Source organism: Camponotus vicinus, unplaced genomic scaffold (genome assembly GCF_025532165.1).
Source record: "Camponotus vicinus isolate PSW18456_S1 unplaced genomic scaffold, iyCamVici1.0 SCAF_6, whole genome shotgun sequence".
Classification (NCBI taxonomy): domain Eukaryota; kingdom Metazoa; phylum Arthropoda; class Insecta; order Hymenoptera; family Formicidae; genus Camponotus; species Camponotus vicinus.
Window position 1 is genome coordinate 17,380,341 of NW_028141978.1, and position 18,877 is coordinate 17,399,217.

At 43.5% G+C, this 18,877-nt stretch overlaps 1 pseudogene; it reads right to left on the minus strand.

The window, feature by feature from the left end:
* Positions 1-4,971: 4,971 nt before the first annotated feature.
* On the minus strand, positions 4,972-18,542 carry LOC145973758 (uncharacterized; annotated as a pseudogene).
* Positions 18,543-18,877: the final 335 nt, after the last annotated feature.

Sequence of the window (18,877 nt, forward strand, 5' to 3'; positions counted from 1 at the left end):
GTCCCGCGTGACGTCATTTCCCCGCGCCACTGAAAACCCCCTCCATCCTGCGTGACGTCATTCCCCCGCGCCGCTGAGATTTCCTCGCGCCTCACCCCCCCTGAGAGGACCTGAGTTAGAACCGGCCTAGAATCTCTACTTAAACGTTTTGTTGCATACAAAGTGGAATATCTTTTTATGTACTTGGCGTACTTTTTTACCTTTGTAAGGTTTTTTTAGAGGGATTTTCATATCTAAAGTTTCGTGGATATTACTAAAAACCTACTATTTTCTCATTTGCTATACATAAATATGATATATTTACTTTCTTTACATCCATGTGTTTTTTGCGCTTGACATAGTTTTATAGTGTAGAATGAAAATACCGCTCGATAATTAAACGGGCAGCTAGACTTTTATGAAGGTATTTGTGCATCAGGGGCCCTATTCTCGAAATCGTGCGAAAAATTATCGTATGCGAAAGTGACGCTGCGCGATCTTTGATTGGTGTATACTCTTTTAGATCTAAAAATATACACCAATCAAAGATCGCGCAGCGTCACTTTCGCATACGATAATTTTTCGCATGGTTTCGAGAATAGGGCCCCCGATCGTACATTGCGACATTTTAATTTCATGTGTCTAGGAGATTCTGCATATCCATTATTGCCTTTTTTAATAACGCCAAAATTGAATCAGCCACCAAGATTTCCAAGTGCATTATATACGGATTGTCACGTTAGAGCGCGATGTTCAGTAGAAAGAACAATAGGAGTCTTGAAAGGAAGATGGAGATGTTTACGCAAGGAAAGAGCTTTGCATTACACACCAGAATTTGCAGGTAATATTATTTCATTATGTCTCTTTCTTATGACAATATATTTTAAGTATATTTTATTTCAACATTTATGTCTCTTTCTTATGACAATATATTTTAAGTATATTTTATTTCAACATTTATAACGTACTTATTTTAGCACGTATAGTAAATGCAATATGCGTACTGCATAATATTGCTAAGCAGCATAATGTTGCAGAAAATGAAATATATAGAGAAGAAAATATAGCGGCTGAAGAGATCGAAATAGAGAATGCTAATATGCGTGCAAGAGGCAATGCTGTTCGAGAAATATTAATACAACAATATTTTACGTAAAAATATTTTTATTGTACGAACATAAAATAAATTATTATCTCTGTGATAATTTATTTAATATTTATTTATTCTTATATAAAACATTTACTTACATTAAAAAATAAATACCTTTGAATATTGAACATACATACATTGACATATTGAAAAAAAATTATGCTGAATATAAAAATAATATGAAAAGGAATTGCACAATACATAAATATTATAAAATGAAAAATCCTAAACAAAAATATTTTTATTCTAAGCAAACGTTTATATGATGTTCGCGAGCGGAATCCGACAGTGCGACGACAGGAACGGAAGGTCTTTCAGTGAAAAAGTGCGCGCCACGTTCACATTCAAAACAGACGTTTATTACAGTCAAGAATAAAAAAGGTGTTCAATGCAGTGATTGCGAGAATGAGACAGCGGAGTTTAACAGTGAGAGCGGTTTTACAAAAGCGGTTAATCGTAGTCAAAGCGGAATAGCGGTCGTTATAAGCGGTTCGATTTTCGTATTATTAAAGAAGAAAGCGGAAGTCCGAGTGAGTAAGCGGTCGTATAGCAAAATAGCGGTTTTAATCAGCGGTTTAACAAAAGATGCGGTTCAGCGAAAAGTACGAGACTTGGGCTTGCTCGCGTGCGGTGCCCGTTATAAGGCGAGCGGAATTTTGGGCCCGTTGCGACGTGGCCCAATAAATTTTGTACTTTAGCGGTGACCTCACGGCGCCGCTACAATTGGCCGCCGATGAGGCCTGACGTTGACAATTCTTTAATTGTCATGCGCGCAACCTTTTTCTATCAGCTGATTGGCGCGCATGCCCATACGCCTCCCTGATTTTGTGGACGGTTACTTTGTTATTGTGAACATTTATGACACGCGTTTCTTATGAGTTGAAAAAATGAGAGATAACGGGAACGATCGAGTTTTTCTTGACAAATAGAGATTTCGAGAAGCTTCTCGACGCCCGTTAATTCTGAATTCTAAGATTTTTATAACGTCGAACAATGCGGATATTTGTTTATGCGAATTTTTAACTGGGATGATTTTTATGATTTTCGAACATCCCGCCCGCCTCGTCAGTACATGACGAAATTTGTGAGTGTGTTCGTGTACGGGCAGGTGTCGCGAACGGTTCCATCGATGAGCTGTTAATCGCGATTAATGAATGGAATGCGATAGTGACGTAGTACAAAAACACATGTTGCTCAGTTCATTCGAGTCTTTCGCGAGAATAAGTGACGCGTGAATGTGATGAAATATATACAGCGGTGGATAATGTGAAATGTACAGAGTGATCGTGAAAATTAACCGTGTGCGGTGTAACGGGAGTGGAGCGATTAGTTTTATACATCGAATAAAAAATGCGCGGGGACAGCTGAGTAAGTGACAATGAAATCACGCGATGAGAATGAGATACGGATAGTGCGGCTAAGACAAGACGAAAGAAACGCTGAATGAATATGACGGAACAATACGATATATACAATATACAGTGATGGGAAAAAGTTCCGGAACGGTTAAATAACTTTTGAACGGTAAAGTCAAGATAAAGGGCTAAAATTTATATGAGTTCAATGGGACTATAATATCGATCGTTTAACGACAAAACCCCTCATCCAGCCCCCAATGGGGGGCAGGGGGCGACGGGGGAGCGAATTTTTGTAATGGCACGGGGGGGTCGAGTGACGGCTCATTTGAAAGGGTTTTTCAAGACGAATACAACGGATTTTGGAAAAGTTCGCTACGATTTTTTTTCGCGGACTTATGATGATTTAAAAGTAGTCGGTTGCGACAGCCCACGAACGGACGGGATAAAAATTTCCATGGAATTTTTATCGATTCAAAATTGTCTCAGACGCGCGCGCGTGTGTGTGTGTGTGTGTGTGTGAGTGTGTGTGACTGTGTGTGTCCTGCTCTCGGCGTCACCCAGGATCAACGACGTGGACGTAGCAGGAAACTGATCCCTTCGGGGTGTTGGTTTAACGTGAGTAATCCCCTAGCCTCTCACGTGCGTGTGTGTGTGTGTATGTGTGTGTGTGTGCGTGTGTGTCACAGCAGAGACAGGGACCCCATAGCTCGTCATTTCCATGGTATTTATTGACTCCAAACCCCCTCTGATGTGTGTGCTTCTGCGTATGTGTTGTGTTTAATGTATTAAGTGCTCAAACTGACTACTTTTAAATCATCATAAGTCCGCGAAAAAAAATCGTAGCGAACTTTTCAAAATCCGTTGTATTCGTCTTGAAAAACCCTTTCAAATGAGCCGTCACTCGACCCCCCGTGCCATTACAAAAATTCGCCCCCCCCTCGCCCCCTGCCCCCCATTGGGGGCTGGATGAGGGGTTTTGTCGTTAAACAATCGATATTATAGTCCCATTGAACTCATAAATTTTAGCCCTTTATCTTGAACCGTTTAAAAGTTATTTAACCGTTCCGGAACTTTTTCCCATCACTGTATACAGTGACGCGCGAGAACGCCACGCGAAGAGGACGATGCTCGGGTACTACCCATCTACGTACGGGCGAGCCTCCTTGATTCCCGGTAGGAGAACGATTTTAACTACCGGACGAACGAGCTCTGAGGTGGAGGTTCGAACGGTCACGACGCGGACTGTGCCGTCATTTCCCGAATGCAGCTTGATAATTCGCGCGAGGGGCCATCGGGTTGGTAGAGTGGCCTCCGAACGAATGAGGCACAACGCTCCGATCTCCGGGGCAGGTTCGTCCTTGAGCCATTTTGGTCGAGGTGCCAAAGTGTGGATGTACTCCTGTAACCATCGCTGCCAGAAGTGGTCACGCATTTGCTGGAGTAGCTGCCATCTTGACAGAGTGTTTGATGCCTCCTTGAGTAGTGAAGGCTCGGGAACGGCCAGCAGAGGGGCGCCTATCAGAAGATGCCCTGGAGTCAATGCGGACAGGTCGTCTGGATCATCTGATAGGGCCTGCAATGGACGAGAATTTAAGCATGCTTCGGTTTGAGCCAGAAGAGTACTCATCTCTTCGAAGGTGAGTGTTGTCTCTCCTATCACCCGTCGTAAATGATATTTCGTCGACTTCACCGCCGACTCCCAGAGACCTCCAAAGTGCGGCGCGGATTAAAGCGCCACGATATACTCTCCTTGGCTATTTCCCGAGAGATGCGACGGCCGTCGGAAGAAGACGCACGAAAGAATTCTCGCAGCTCCCTGTCCGCACCGACGAAGTTCGTTCCGCAGTCCGAGTACATTTCCTTGCACAGTCCTCGACGGGAAACGAACCTGCGAAATGCGGCGAGGAATGCGTCTGATGAGTAGTCAGAAACTACATCAAGGTGGACTGCCCTGGAACAAAGACAAACGAACACAACTATGAACGTTTTGTGCGCTCGCTGTCCTCGCCCTTTGGTTGTGCGAATGAATATCGGGCCAGCGTAGTCAACTCCTGTCCTCAGAAAGGGACGTGCGGGAGTAACTAGTCCTCGAGGGAGGTCGCCCATGAGAGGCTGCGGGGTGTTGGCTCGCCAGCGAGTGCACGTCACGCATCGGTGCAGCATCCGCTTGACCACGGTTCGACCTTGTGGGACCCAGAAGCGGAGGCGGAGGAGCCCCAGAGTGAGCTGCGTGCCTCCATGTAGCGTCCGACGATGGCAAGACTCTATGATGAGTTTGGAGAGCCATGAAGCGGGCGACGCTATCATGGGGTGCCGTTCGTCGTAGGATAGCATTGCATGTTTCAGACGGCCGCCAACACGCAAAATTCCATTGTCGTCGATGAAAGGATGCAGTCTGGCTAGATGGCTACTACGAGGCATTGAACGTGACTCTCGTGCTGCGGCGAGTTCAGCGGCGTAGTGAACTCCTTGGACAATTCTGAGCTAACAAAGCAGGGCTGCGTCGAGCTCGTCCGGGAGTAGCGTCGTATTGGGAGAACGACAGGCGGCTCGACGCCAACGATGACACCAAGCAGAGACCCGTAAGAGTCTTTGTAGAGTTGAAAACCGGAGAAGGATTTCCGGCTCTGGTCTGTTCTTGCTGGTGGCTGCTAATGCTGTTATTCTCTTTTCAGGAACATTGGTCATCGATGCCTCGTCGTCGTTGTCCGGCCATAGAGACGAGTTCATGCGCAGCCAGTTGGGACCATTCCACCAGAGAGGGTGATTCAGTAGGTCCCTTGGAGCGATTCCTCTGGATGCGCAGTCGGCGGGATTGTCTTGACCAGGGACGTGCCTCCATAGTGCCTCGGTAAGCCGTTGCTGAATCAGAGACACTCGGTTGGCCACGTAGGTTTTCCATCGAGAGGCGTGCCCCTTAATCCAGTGGAGAGCGACCTTGGAGTCGGACCAGAGATATACTGGCGCCGTGGGCAAATCTAGCGATGAGCGGAGGTGTTGCGCCAGATTCGTCAACAAAGAGGCGGCGCAGAGTTCCAGTCGTGGAAGCGACACGGGCTTTACTCTTCGCTGCGAGTAGATGGATGGAGGTTGCATTGGCGCTAGCTACGCGGAGATAGACGACGGCGGCGAATCCTCGCTCGGACGCGTCGGCGAACCCGTGGATTTGAATTAGCGGGTCCTGGTGGCCTGTGCTCAACCAACGTCTTATGCGGAGCCCCTCGAGCAAATGGAGCTCGGAGAGGAGGCGCTGCCAGTGTTGAGCGTCCTCGGTTGGGAGTGGAGTGTCCCAATCCAGTCTCTTCAACCAAGCTAATTGAATCAGAATTTTTGGCGCGAATAATGACCGGAGCGAGCCATCCCAAGGGGTCAAATAACCGAGCCGTCTCCGCCAGGACTCGTCTCTTCGTATACTTGCCAGTGATTCGAGGTTGGATCGCGAATGAGAAGTCATCACTGGCAGGATGCCAGCGCAGGCCCAAGGTGGAATGCACCTCGTTCTCCCAGGAGTGGTGCGCCTGTTGGAGGCGATGCTCCAGAGGAATACCATCAAGAATTGCCTTGCTGTTCGCTGCCCACTTTCGCAGCGGAAACTCGCCCGCCGTGCAGAGCTCTCGGAGTTCTGCCTGCAAGGTGACCGCATTGCGCAAGGTGTCCGCTCCAGTGATTACGTCGTCCATGTAACAATCATGTCGCAGGGCGGCTGATCCTCTTGAGCCCCGTGCTTCTTCGTCCACCGCAAGTTGACGAAGTGTTTGAACAGCGAGGAACGGAGCGCAGGCAAGCCCGTAGGTCACGGTGTTCAGCTCGTACTCTTGGATTCTGTCGGTAGCCTTTGAGCGCCAAAGTATCCGCTGGAAGCGGCGGTCATCTGGATGGATGAGTATTTGCCGGAACATTTTCTTAATATCAGTGATGAAAACGAAGCGGTGTCGGCGCCAGCGAAGAAGGACATCGGCTAGTGCCGGTAATAGGTTTGCACCGATCAACAGGTGCTTGTTGAGAGAGTCTCCGGAAGTGGTGCGTTGTGAGTCGTTGAACACGACGCGAAGTTTGGTGCAGGAGTTGGATTCACGGAGAACTCCGTGATGAGGTAGGTAACATCCGGAGGTACTGACCGTATTCACAGGGCCCATGTGTTTCAGCTCCTCGTACTCCTGCATAAATGCTCGATAGAGGACACCGAAGTCAGGGTCCTTCCTGCACCGAAGTTCCATGGCAGTCAAGAGGCTCTCGGCAGGTTTCCGGGTCTCACAGAGCGATGTTGGCAAGGATGAGAAGGGTAGTCGCACGACGTATCTTCCGGACGCAGTTCGCTGGTGAGTACGCGCGAAAAGAGTCTCGCACTCCTCCTCCTTTGGCGTGAGTGCGACTGGGGCGGATTGGTCCTTTTCCTGCTCCCAAAAGTTATGCACCAGCTGGTCAGTTCTCGATCGACAGTGCATTGCAGAGTTGCGGGGACCTTGAAAGGACGCTGTGCTGGATCCCCCTGACAAGATCCACCCCAGGGCAGTTTTCTGAGCGACGGGATCTTGAGAATCACCCTTGCGCAGGCCGACTTCGAGGATGGTTGAGCAGACTTCAGCGCCTAACAGCAACTCGACCGGATCGTGCTCCAGATACCTGGGGTCGGCGAGCTCAAGATCACGGACGTGAGGCCAAGGGGTGAGGCTCCTTATCGACAAGCCTTGATATGCCGACAGGCGCGGTAGCACGAAGGCGACGGCTTTGAGTTTGGCTCCTGTGATCGTCGAGGAGAGATTGAGCGTTACCTTGCCGCGGGTTGACCCAGATTGAGCTCCGCCGATGCCGATGATAGACACCGCGGAGCGGAAGCGGGGTAAGCATAAACGTTGGACCAGCGCCTCGGAGACACTTCGGAGCCTTGGTCAAGCATCGTTCTAACTGGATGAAGATGCCCGGCGCGGTCAGCAATATGCACGCGGGCAGTCGCGAGGAGAATTGCCTTGCGATCGGATGACGAATGCATCGCGGAGAGCGCGCTTGCTTCGGAGGAAGAGGAAGAGACGTACGCTTCGTGCAGCGTGGTGTGGTGTTTGCCCTTGCACGTTAGGCAGGTCTTGACCGACTGACATTTGGAAACCAAATGATTCCCGAGGCAGTTGTAACACAGCCTACTTTGCTCGATAAAGGATCTCCGGTCGCTCGCGGATTTCGTCTTGAAGTCGCTACATTGCATGAGTGTGTGTTTGCCTTGACACAGCGCGCACTTCAAGTGATCGGATCCGTGCTTCGAATAGTGAGCCTTCGCGGTTCGCGACGAATCTCCGGAGCTCTTTGGTGATGTTCTCGGCTTGGCAGCATTTAGTGTGAGAATGCGCTTGGCGATGAAGTTAACGAGGGTGTCGTGATCTGGCGGATCAATGGAGTCGCTGGTGGAGGATTCCCATTCCATCCGCGTGCGCGAATCAAAGAGTTCGACAGTGAGGAAATTGAACAGGTCCATGCCATGAGAGTTGATGGGCCTCCCTATGCTTTACTGCGGTCGTAACGGCATTATGAATGCGACTAAGTTCTTCGGCGGATTCTCCCTTCATTTTGGAAACCGTGGTGAACGCAGCGAAATTAGAACGGATCAGCTCTCTTTTATTTTCAAAGTGTTTGCACAGGATCGACCAAGCACGATGGTAATTATCACCGGTCACTGTTAATGATCTGATTAATTTTTCAGCGGCCCCTTTTACGCAAGATCGGAGGTAGTGGAACCGCTCGATGTCGGAAACAGACGCATTCTCTCCGCATGACTGACAAGAAAAGGTCGCGGAATGACGGCCATTCTTCGTACGAGCCCGAGAACATCGGAAGTTTGATTCGCGGCAACGAGGTCCTTGGAGCCTGCTCCTGACTCGGCTCGCCTTTGGAAGCGATGGGCGTCTCGCTCTTGAGTCTTTCGGCATAGCCGGTCAACGTGCTGCGTTGCGTCACGTACATATTTTCCGCGACATCGATGAAATCGGATTTAGCGTACTCACTCTCTTGGTACTTGTCCTTTAGCGCTGCTCGGACGAGCTCGTGTTGGGCCTCCAACTTGCTCCAGAGGTTGTCTAGAATGCTGATGCGGGCTTGGATGGCGTCGCGAGTGATGTTGCTCACACCCATCTTCCGGAGATTGTCCACGCAACGGGACATCCGTTCGTGGATGTCGTACTGCGTCTCCAGTAGTACCTTCATGTCAGTACTCATCGTCACTGTTTTGCTTTCAGAGATCACTGCACAACACGAAACTGCACGGCACTGAGAGAATCACCCACGGAACAGCGGATGCGGATGATGATCCGGCTCGAAGGACCAGAAAATGTTCGCGAGCGGAATCCGACAGTGCGACGACAGGAACGGAAGGTCTTTCAGTGAAAAAGTGCGCGCCACGTTCACACTCAAAACAGACGTTTATTACAGTCAAGAATAAAAAAGGTGTTCAGTGCAGTGATTGCGAGAATGAGACAGCGGAGTTTAACAGTGAGAGCGGTTTTACAAAAGCGGTTAATCGTAGTCAAAGCGGAATAGCAGTCGTTATAAGCGGTTCGATTTTCGTATTATTAAAGAAGAAAGCGGAAGTCCGAGTGAGTAAGCGGTCGTATAGCGAAATAGCGGTTTTAATCAGCGGTTTAACAAAAGATGCGGTTCAGCGAAAAGTACGAGACTTGGGCTTGCTCGCGTGCGGTGCCCGTTATAAGGCGAGCGGAATTTTGGGCCCGTTGCGACGTGGCCCAATAAATTTTGTACTTTAGCGGTGACCTCACGGCGCCGCGTACAATTGGCCGCCGATGAGGCCTGACGTTGACAATTCTTTAATTGTCATCCGCGCAACCTTTTTCTATCAGCTGATTGGCAATCAGCTGATCGTGACGTATGGGCGCGCATGCCCATACGCCTCCCTGATTTTGTCGACAGTTGCTTTGTTATTGTGAACGTTTATGACACGCGTTTCTTATGAGTTGAAAAAATGAGAGATAACGGGAACGATCGAGTTTTTCTTGACAAATAGAGATTTCGAGAAGCTTCTCGACGCCTGTTAATTCTGAATTCTAAGATTTTTATAACGTCGAACAATGCGGATATTTGTTTATGCGAATTTTTAACTGGGATGATTTTTATGAATTTCGAACATATGAGCTCTTTAAATGTTAACTATATATTTTCATCTTTTTCGTTATGAGTTTATTTTATCTGTAAATATTAATACTTTTCTAATTTTAATTAAAATTCTATACTTTTAACATGTTAGAAAAAAATTTTTGGCATGAATTGTAAGAAATTAACTTAAATGAAAATAAGTAAAACATTAAACAAAAAAATGTTAACAAATTAATTTAAAAATTAAAATGTTAACTATATACATGCTACATAGCAAGTACACTGCCCGTCATTAATTCATTCCATTTCCTCTAGCGAATTTATATAGGATATGTAACATATCCTATATAAACTCGCTAGGGGAAATGGAACGAATTAATGACGAAGCAGTGTACGGTGTTACATAAAGTATTAAGTAACAAAACAAAATAACTGTATAATAAAATACTGATTTTAACGAAAATTTGGTTAATTATTTGATGATACAGTACTTAAGTATATTTAAAGAGTTTCAGGTGTTTCCCATGATTCTATAGACATTTTTATATTTTTAAGTTCACTTAATATATCATGCTGCATATCTGACGCTGCTTTCACAAGTTTTAGTTGCTTTTTTTAAGTTTGTATTTCTTTAGCTGTATTTTTAACATATTATGAGATAATTCACTCATTGAGTTTTCTGAAATTAAATTAATTTATCAATTATTAATTAATCAATTAAAGTTTGTTATGAAATATTAAAAAGCAATTTATCATGTACTTTATGTAACTTACCTTTATTATCACCTTTTGTTTTTCCTTTTTATTTGTTGAGCTGCTTTATTTATTGCGTGTTTATTAATATTTCTTTCTTTTTGATGTTTTAATATGTTTGATGATATATTTTCTACGTTATAAATTTCTCTATGCAATAGTTCACCCTGTGGTTCAATTATCTGAGTCATTTCTTCTGTATCTCTTTCACACACACACACACACACATTCGTTTAATACAGATTCTTTAATATTCATATCATCTTCAGGAATATTTAGAATATGAGGTGCTTCAATATTTATACCACCTTCAGGAATATTTAGTAAAGGTGCTTCAATATTTATACCACCTTCAGGGATATTTAATAAACCAACTGCTTCAGGCGTCAAAAACTCTAAAACTTCTTCTTCGAAATTGGAGAAAACTATTTTAGAAGGAGGACCACCTCCTGTTCCTTCCATATGGCTACGTCTTTTTGATTCCTTTTTTAATATATAAGCTTTTATCTTTCCATGTCTGCAAGATTACATAGGATATTATTAACTTAATTTTATTTTTTAATTTTACTTATTATAAGTTAGAATATAGGTTAGTTTGAATTTAATGTTAAAAGATTAAATAATAAGTATAATATTAAACTTTTGCCCATTCTTTTCCACTTTTTCGGGGTCCTTCTGCAGCTGCGTTAATGATATTCGTGATTTTATCCCAATTTTCAACCTAAAAATTGTGTTGTTATTATGTTGCTTTTATTAATTTTCAATCTATATAATATTCTTTCAATTTACCATTTTTCGTCGACTTTCCGTTTTTTTGTCTATTCGACCTCTTATCAATTCAGGATTTTTCTTCAAAAATTGTAATAACATTTCTTTATGTGTTTAATTGTTACATTCATTATTATATTGCACATTTATCCGTGTACTGTCTATAAATGACTTTTAAAATCTCGAGAATTCGCGGTTTACAAATCTAGTAATATTAATAATTTTCTAATCTATAGGTTTTAGTCTCCGCCTTTGGTAATTTCACTTTTCACGGATTTAGCTATATAATCGCACAGTGATTCGTGAAAAAGTTCACGTGAAATCATTGAGTGAAAAGTGAAAAATTCCGCTCAAAATTACATGATCGATGCTGGTATGGAATTTTGATCGAATCTGTTGCCAATCTGCTGCCAATCTGTTGACATTTTGCTTACTTGGATGTATATTGCGACGTTATATTTTATTTTACATTCCTCGGGTGATAGAGAGGATGAGAGGGAGCGAAACGTCGTCAAAAATACAAGACACGAAAAGAATACTCGCACTCGGAGGAACAGGGATGGAGGGTGTTCTGCGCGAGCGAAGGCCGTATCGAAATCTCGAAATTGGGCGCCAGATACGGTCTTTCACGTATCAATTCGCGAAACGACAAAATACGCGACAAACGCTTGCCTTTTTCGCCACAGGCCGACTAGTTCGCCTAACGGTAGAGGGGCAGGGTCTGTGGAAAAGGGTATTATAATTATTTTATACGAGGCTTTACGAAAATGGATAATTCGACAAACACGACAGAATCTAACGTTCGCGAAAGTTCGACACTCAAATAATTTACGCGGACTTAGTACAGAAAAATATAACAAGTTTATTAAAAAAAATAATAAAATAAAATAAAAGAAGTAACAAATTAAAGAAAAATAATAGCAACATAAATTAGAGAATATTTGAAGCAACGAAATATAACAAATAATAATTCGACAGCAGTGATCATAATCATACGATAATCTATCGAAATTTGCAAAACGTGAAAGTCAGGAAGATCGAATATTCACTCGATACCGAAAATCTAAGGGAATGCTATCACATTCCTGATATTTCTTCTAACCCTTTTTTATGGCCAGACTCAGCGAGGCCGAACGGCGCATCGAAGAACGATAATTCGACAGTCAAATCATCGTTTCACTTTAAGGGACTTTTCTCGCAAACGCACTTTTACTCGCTCTAATTTTTAGTCTCGATATTCTAGTCGACAGCAATCGGTTCTAAAGAATGCCTAATAATCAAGCGAGAATAATTAATTAATTTGCGAATACGTGAGATATTACGGCTGGCTGTAAATATTGTCCGTTAAAAGTATTGTAACCGAGCTCATACACATAAGGCGATCTCGATATTCGATAGCGGGCAATTGCGTTGCGGCGTCGATTCGTATACGTCCGAGTCTCGCATTCCGTGTATTATATTATAGTGAGTACTTGTTCGCGTTTGATTTAGTGTGTCTTTTATTAATTAATCAAGTCGTATCTAAATTATTTTCGTTAACGTGGAACATACTGGTAATTGGTAATCGAAAATCAACGTGTAAAGAATTCATTCATTCCGCGTCCGACTATTTATTCAAATCTTATAATTCGCTCTCTCCTTTCACGCAGGGTAAATAAAATTAACAGGGCGAGTAGCGCGGTAATCATTATTAAAAATTTGTTTAAATTCCTAGCTGTCGAGACTCTGACAAGCCTCGCATAGCGCGGAATTCCAAAAACTCCCTCAACGCTTTTTGTCAACGCTTGGCGCGTGATACCGCGATGCTCGTGCCCGCACACCGGCCCGTTGCTGCCGGTGATAAAATAAAACCAATTGTATAATTTCTCTTCTTCAACCGCCCGCGCCGGTCTGCTATCAAACATTAATGTTCTTAATTATCCATGTCAAATATACTTCTGGTTTTGTCATTTTAATAATTTGTATTATTTTCAGCGACCTTGCATTCTCGATCCTCCCTAATTAATTAAGAATTAAACGGACCGCCCCTCTACCAATTTTGATACGGAGCTAGCCGAGTGTCCGTCGCGATAACTTTGAGATTCTTTCGCTTTCTTTTAAGTGTCGGATACCGTCAAAAGACTTTATTAGAGCGGTGCGTATTCCCGCACCTGGCGCCCATGCAAATTTAGAGTTGAAGTTTTGAAGAGAAATCGCGCCGAAGGTGTGCCGTGGGCTAAAATCACCGACCACAATTATCAGCCCAATATAAACAAAAAAAATAAACGGTCACAATATATATATATATATATATATATATATATTGTTGCGTCCGCGGAACGATATTTATCGATCGCGCGCGACACAAGGATCGGCACCCGCGTTCTCGCTCGCGCTCGCGCACTCGTAAATGAGAACTCGTATTTGTAACAAGAACACAGGAACTTTAATGAACACAACACAGAATATAACAGATATAACGATAATGGTAACACGAGAAAACGAGACGCGTCCGCTCAACTTGACAGCTGGCACCAGACTCGACTGTCATTCGACAAATCAATATTCTTCTTGACAACGAGATCTTCCTTGCTTTAACACTTGCTCCCCTCTTCGAAAGATTGTCGTCCCGACAATCACGAAATGGCAAGTTTCTCCAGGAATCTGGTCGAATTAAAGTTCCCGATGTGTCTCCATGTTCTCCCTGAACTGCTGTTCAGGTTACCGAACTGTACATCCTCTTGGGCCCAAACGACACAAATGATTCCAGGAATTTCGTAGTTTCATATCTTCAGGCAAGAGAGGGGTGACCTTCCGTGGACCCTTCGTTCTCCAAAGAGAACTTCTCAAGCCTCTGCCTCGGCATTTGCCCTCCGTCCCGCGGGAAAACCACGGCTCAAAAACCGTGGGCGAGGCAGTCTTCGTCCTTTAAAGTTCAAATAATTCCATTTTCCCTTTTGACTTCTTCTCTCCTTCCTTTTTCTTTCTTATTTTGTCGTTGTCAAATGGAACTTTCCTGAAAAATATTTTACAGCTAAACTCCGGACAAAATATTTAAATAACTTCTCTTTCTTTTAAAAAAAAGAAAGGTAGGCTCCGAATTATTCTCCTAATTCAAACTTCGTCGTTCGTGAAAAGGGGCCAACCTATCAGAATGAACTACTTTACATTTATGCCTATTCGATTTCCTAATTCCATAAACAACGTCACTAAGCTTTTTAATAATCCTATAGGGTCCCTCCCAACTACTCTGCAACTTGGGAGATTTTCCCCTTATTCTTCGAGGATTATAAAACCAAACTTTCTGGGAAATATTAAAATTAACCTTCCTAACCCTTTGATCATATCGAACTTTGGAACGAAGGGACTGAAGATTTAAACGCTGCCTAGCACTATTGTGAATATTACTTAATTTCCTCCTCAATTTTTGCACATATCCTTCAGAAGAATCATCTTCCTCCCCCCTCTCCGGAGGATTTCCACGCAATAAATCCAGTGGCAATCTTAGATCTCGTGCGAAATATAATTCCGCAGGGGAGGCTCCGGTAGCCTCGTGTTTTGAAGAACGATAAGCCAATAAATACATGGGTATCCAATTATCCCAATCCTTTTGGTCTTCCGAAATAAATTTAGCTAAATAATTTAGAACTGTCTGATGATGACGCTCAACCTGACCATCTGATTGAGGATGTAGGGGAGTTGTTCTAGTCTTACGAATTCCTAAAAGACGTGTTATCCCCTGAAAAATTTTCGATATAAAATTCTTTCCCTGATCTGTGTGAATCTCTAAAGGAACTCCATGACGAGAAATAACTTGCTTCACAAATACGTCCGCTACCGTATTTGCTTTGATGTTTTTCAACGGGAAAGCCTCAACCCATTTGGTGTAACAATCAATAACCACTAATAAATATCGATTCCCAGCTGTGGTAGTCGGAAGAGGACCAAGTATATCCATCTGAACTCTATCAAACGGAAAACTTGAATTATAAACTTGTAAAGGAGATTTCCCCTTTCCTGGGGGACCTTTCTTCGCTACACAAATCCTGCAGGAACGACACCAATCTTCCACATCCTGCTTGCATGTAGCCCAATAAAAACGTTTTCGAATCCTCTCCAATGTTTTGTTGACTCCAAAATGGCCACCAGACGCGGAATCATGGGCTTCTTCCATTATTTGACTGACAAAATCTTTGGGAACAATTATCTGAAAAACTTCAGACTTCAAATTAGGAGATTCCCATTTTTTAAATAAGACCCCCTCCTTTAAAATTAATGCATCCCAGTAAGTCCAATAAATTTTCGCAGAAAGATCCTGTTTAACCTCTTGCCAACAGGGACGACTTCCTAACTCCTTCCCTCGTAAAAACATTGAAATAACCGAGTCCTCTATTTGCCGATTACGCCATTCTTCAAAATTGTTTTCCCCCAGAATTATCCGAGCAACAGAGCTTTCCTTAAATTCTATCTTAGCACAATAAGCACAACCAACTTCGAAACAAGGGCGTCTTGATAACCCATCAGCATTCTGATGTAGATGACCTTTTCGATGGACAATCTCAAATTCATACTGTTGTAATCTCTCCAACCATCGGGCCAATTGTCCCTCAAAATCCTTGAAGGACATCAATCATTTAAGAGAAATATGATCCGTCCGAATTTTAAATTTTCTTCCATACAAATAATGGTGGAAAGATTTTAATGAAGCCACAATAGCTAATAACTCCCGACGCGTGACACAATAATTCCTTTCTGTTTTGCTCAAGACTCGACTGAAGTAAGCGATAACCTTTTCCGTGCCATTCTGAACCTGTGACAAAACTGCTCCAACACCGTGATTCGAAGCATCCGTGTCCAAAATGAATTGTCCCTGCTCCACGGGAAAGGATAAAACAGGCGAAGAAATTAATTTTTGTTTTAATTCCTGGAATGCCTTTTGACAGGAAGAAGACCATTCAAATTTTACCTGATGCTCCGTAAGTGTAAACAAAGGTTTGGCTATCAAGGAGAAACCTTTAATAAATTTCCTGTAATAGGAACAAAATCCCAAGAAACTTCGAAGCTGCTTTCTATTCTGGGGAACAGGCCAATTTTCCACGGCAGAGATCTTCTCAGGATCTGTAGTGATGCCCTGTTCGGAGACAACATGACCCAGATATTTCACTGCCCTACCAAAAAGGGAACATTTTTGGGGATTAATTTTTAAGCCTGCCGTACGCAAACGAAGAAAAACCTCCCTAAGGTTGACCATCATTTCTTCAAACGTTTTACTGAAAACAATAACATCGTCAAGGTAAACCAAACAAATTTTTGATAAAACATCTCGCAGAACTCTTTCCATTAAACGCTCAAAAGTTGCTGGGGCATTACAAAGGCCAAACGGCATGACTCTAAACTGCCACAATCCATTACCTATGGAAAATGCCGTCTTCTCCTTATCTTCAGAGTTAACCTTCACCTGCCAATATCCACTTTTTAAATCTAGAGTGGAGAACCATGAATTCCCTGAAAGCTGATCCAAAATATCTTCGATTCGGGGCAAAGGGTATGAATCTTTAACCGTAACTGCATTCAGTCTTCTATAATCTACGCAGAATCTAAGTGAACCATCTTTCTTCTTTACCTCAAAACTACAGGGGAAACCCATGGACTTCGAGATTCCTCAATCACTCCCTGTAATTTCATCTCCTCAATAATGTGTTCCACCTCTTTCCTAAGATGCAGCGGAATTCTCCGGGGAGCTTGTTTAATAGGTTTGGAATCCTTTACATTAATAGAATGCCTCAGGACTTCACAATTACCTGCAATTAAATTTTCTGAAAACACATCCCGAAATTCCATTAAGAAATCAGCAAAAATATCTTTCTCAGAAGAAGTTAGATTTTTAGAATTTTCTTCGAAAAACGACTGCAAGAAATAAGGCATTTCCTCCCTCATAATTCGTGAACAAGAAATCTCATTGTCACTTTCTATCCCAGAACTTCCAAATTCCGACTCAAAGATCTTTTCTAATTTTATTTTTTCAAGAAAATCGGCCCCTAATATGCAATCATCCGAAATGCTCGCGACCAACATCGGAATATCCAAAGAATACTTCCCTAACTCTATCCCGACAATAACTTTATATTTGACCGGAATTGTCTCCCCAGTCGGATATTTAAGAAAACAATTTTTCATTTCATAACGCCGTTTCGACCCTCTAACCAATTTCTCATTAACAACCGAAACATCGGAGCCCGTATCAATTTTGAACAGACAGACTTTACCATCAATATTTCCCTTATAACTAAAAGAATTTTTCTTAATTTTATTTATTCTAAAACAGTGATTAAATATTTTCGGGGCATCAACCGTTTCAGTCGAACCTGCCCCGAAAAGCTCGACTAACCCTTGTTTTCCGTTAAAGACGGACATTCTGACCGGAAGTGCCCCTCAGCGCCGCACTGCCAACTGCATTCTTTCTTAGAATTTAATTTATTTCTTTGAAATTTATTATTCTTATAGTCCCTATTATTTCCAAATTTCCTTTTATCGCTTTCTCTTTCATTTGTCTTATCCTCCCCATTCTTTTGTTTATTGAATTTATCAAATTTATTAAATTTATGATACTTATTTTTGTTATCATTTTGATTAAATTTAGTTTTCGGAAAACTATTTTCTTGGATGACTTTTACAGCCATCGCCCTTTCTACCGCAATCTTTAAGGAAGTAACGTTTTCCAATTGTAAAGTCCTCCTGAAAAATCCGTCCGATAACGCGGCTATAAATTGCGCACAAGCAATTTTATCCCTCACCTCATGAGAACATTCGGGATAAGCTAAACGCGAAAGCATCTCCAAATCCGCGCCCAAAGTAACTAAATCTTCCGAAATTTTCTGTTTTCTGTTGGTGAACTGAGAATAATAAGTCTGAGCCAAATGTCCCTCCCCAAATCGTAATTCTAATTTCGACTTTAGATCTTCGAATTTTAAACTCTCGATTTCTAATATTCCATCCAAAACCGAACGCGCTTTATCCCTTAAACAAGCCGCGAGAGCTACTGTCTTATGGGAATTGTTCCATCCGTTAGCCCGCGCTATCAGCTCGAATTGAGTGAAAAATTCGCGCAAGGGAGCACCTCCGTCGTAATTGTCGGGTTTAAGCTTAAAACCGAGTTCGGAAAAATTTGAATCTGCATTTCGCGCTCTATTATCGGGGGGACTTAGCTGTGTATTTGAAAGAAGCCGAAGTCTCTCCTCCATGACGCGGAGCATCTCATCTCGCTGGCGAAGCCGGGCCTCAAATTCGTCCCGCTCATGCAGCCGCTCTCCGCGCATCTGCTGCAACTCTCTCATCGCCGCCTGAAGCGTGGCCGACTCCGTCGTCAGTCCTGGAGCCGCAGCCGGAAGCGGAGTCGCCGCCCGGACCCTCTTCCTGGTTGAGGGGCCCGCCGCCAGATCTTGCAGTTCCGTCGTCGCCATTTCCCACACAGAATAAATCCTCGTCACAGCACTGAGCGTCAACAAAATCACAGTCCGGTTGATCCCGGACGAGCCCCCAAAATGTTGCGTCCGCGGAACGATATTTATCGATCGCGCGCGACACAAGGATCGGCACCCGCGTTCTCGCTCGCGCTCGCGCACTCGTAAATGAGAACTCGTATTTGTAACAAGAACACAGGAACTTTAATGAACACAACACAGAATATAACAGATATAACGATAATGGTAACATAAGAAAACGAGACGCGTCCGCTCAGCTTGACAGCTGGCACCAGACTCGACTGTCATTCGACAAATCAATATTCTTCTTGACA